This window comes from Lissotriton vulgaris, chromosome 10, assembly GCF_964263255.1.
Source record: "Lissotriton vulgaris chromosome 10, aLisVul1.2, whole genome shotgun sequence".
Lineage (NCBI taxonomy): Eukaryota > Metazoa > Chordata > Amphibia > Caudata > Salamandridae > Lissotriton > Lissotriton vulgaris.
The window spans coordinates 610,473,652-610,476,553 of NC_141698.1; positions in this window are offsets into that span (position 1 = coordinate 610,473,652).

The following is a 2,902-nucleotide window of genomic DNA, read 5'->3' on the forward strand; positions in this document are numbered from 1 at the left end:
ATTTCTTTAACTCAATATCTGCTAAACTCATAACAGTCTTAACCGATCTAGCAATAGAGATTGACGTAATGCCTTTGTGGGGTTTAACAAAGGATATAAGTAATTGGTGGGGGCAAGATGGCGGCCGCGTAGGGTGGCCGGGAAGCAGCTCGATTGAGGAGATGCTGGAGTAAAGTAGTATGACTCCGCAAACCCGCACCACGGAGTCACAGAGTTTGTAGGAACGGAATTCCCAGTTTAGCGGGAGACGGGAGATGCAAAAAGAGAGTATTTCAAAAAATCGCTAAAGGAAAAGTCGATACTGCCGTATGCGACTTACTTGCAGCCGGCCGCTTAAGCGGCTGCTTCTGGATCTGCTGCAGGTGGCGAGGAGGCTGAGAGGCATGTCAGCTGTTGGGTTGCCGACGGAGGCTGCGGAGTCAACGCTCGCCAAACAAACGGCGCGGAGCTCACAGGCAAGACGGAGTCTACAGCGGAGGAGACAGCTCTGGTCGGGGGAACCTCGGCAATCAGAGTTCCAACCGAATCGGCAAGAGCACTCACATCACAGTGCTGAGGGGAGGATACCGAACGCCCTGGAGACCCCTGCAGATCTAAACTTGGAGGAAAAGAATCAGGACAGCATTACATGCGGTAAGGAGCAGTTTGGGCTTGTGGAAAGGAGGAGGGAAATCATGGCTCCTAAGATCAGTGCAGCGCCAAAGCTGCCACAAGGAGGAAGGCTGCAGCGGAGCTCGCGGACTTAATGGCACATAAGGAACTAGAGGGTAATAAGAGGAAGAAGCAAGTCTCCCCTGCAAAAAAAACGTTACAATAACAAGGAGGCAGTAAAGGTAACCTAGACTCCCAGGGCACCACCCCGATTTCTGATATCTTTCAAAAGCTGATTAAAACTAAAGACTCGAACGACCCCAATATCGAGGTTATTCAGGTTATGGCAAGGACTGATGACGTTGGGAGCCCCAATAACACAGGAGAGGTATCCCAAAATACTACAGTTACATCTGCTCAGCCCAATATGGCCGGGAGCACAGAGGGGTGCAAGAAAGGAGGAACGGATTTTGTAGGAGATCCAGTGGGGGTAGCTGGGGAAGCTGAGGCCAATGTATCGGTGATACCCCGAGTGCTAGAAGAGATATTGGAGGAAGAGACCCGGGGAGACACTAGTGATAAAAATGAAATCCCCAGCGAGGCATTCTTCTCAGTGTCAGAGGGCGGTGAATGGTCGGAGGAAGAGGATGATAGCCTGGATCAAGAAGACAGTGGGTCAGAGACTGACAGTGATTTGTAGTAGGACGATTTTAGCCCCCCGATAACTGCAGTGAAAGCCACGGCGGGAGCGAAAATACATAAAAGAGAACAGCTGACGACCAAATCAATCCCGGATAGCCCTGGTGGGGAAGCGGCACAAATGTCGCTCCTGGAGATCATACAGCAGGAAATAATCGCACACAGGGAAGAAGCTCGACAGGAGTCTCGCAACTCTCAGGCGGCAGTCAGAAAAATGCAAGGGGTGGTAAGGAAGTTGACTAAGGTGTGTGTGAACCTGGGAGAGCGGGTTAATAACCTGGAAGAGCGAGTTGTTTCAACTGAAGCTGAGTCGGCGGCGGCGTCTAGCAAGGCAGATCTGCAAGCAGAGCAGTTAACTGATATACAGTGGAAATTGGAGGCGTTGGAGAACAGATCGCGTCAGAACAATCTGCGCATTCTGGGAATTCCGGAAGGGTCAGAGGATACAGACATGAAAGCATTCGTGGTCAAATTATTTGAACATGCCTTTACTGATCTGAAGGATTGGGATTGGTCTAGGGAGGTTCAGAGGGCACACCGTATCCCTGCTAAAATCCACAAGAATGCGAAAGAGGGAGACAAGCCCAGGGCAATTTTAATTTTTTTGGGCAACTTTAATTTGAGGCAAGCAATTTCAGAGAGGGCGAGACCTGACAAAAAAAAACTGTTGATGGTTATACTTTCTTTGTTCGCCCTGACTTTTGTCATGTCACGGTGGAGAGTCGCTGGAGATTACGGCAGATGATTAAACGATTTCAGGATAAGGATATGCAGGCATACTTGATAAATCCTGCTCAGCTGAAAATAATCAAAGACGGAAGAACATTATATTTTTCCTCCGAAGTAAAGGCCAAAGAATTTTTGATGTCGCAGGGTGTCTAGAAATGTTTAATAATGTACGATAGTGTGTCTGGTAATAATTATATTGGCAGTATTTAGACAAAAGGGACGCCCTGTCAAGCTTAGGCAAGCTTAGGCAAAGTATAAAACAGGTTGGTGTGTGTCGTATATGGTGGCGGGTCATAGGAACTAAAGATGGGGCATAGGTTCAAATCTCCTCAATTAGGGCTGCGAACCATCACGTGTACAGACCATTGGTCTGAGCGCCTCTGAAAAAGGGGGGTGGGAGAGGGGGAGCTCCGGTTGTGAGCTGGGCAAGGGGAGGGAGAGGGAGCAGGGGGAGGGGAAGGGGGTTGAGTGGGGAAAAGGGTGGATCAAAAAAAAGAAAAATTATGAGATGGAAATGAGTATGACTTTGGTTAGTATTAGATTTATGGATAACAGACAATGGAAGGAATTTAAACGTGTCAATAATGTTAGACATTAGGATATGTACTATTAATGTAGGGGGTCTAAACGACTGGAAGAAACGGCAAAGATTGAGTCACTTGGTTAAATCGAATAATATAGACATACTGTGTATATATAATATAGACATACAGGTATTCAGGAAACCCATATACCCTGGGCTAAAAGGAAGTTGCTGGATATGCATGGGTATACCATGATAGGATGTTCATCGCAATCATCTATGATTAGAGGTGTGGCTATTTTAGCAAAATGTAATCTGGGGGGGGTGAAACGTAGTAAACGTAGTAAAACTGATGGGTCT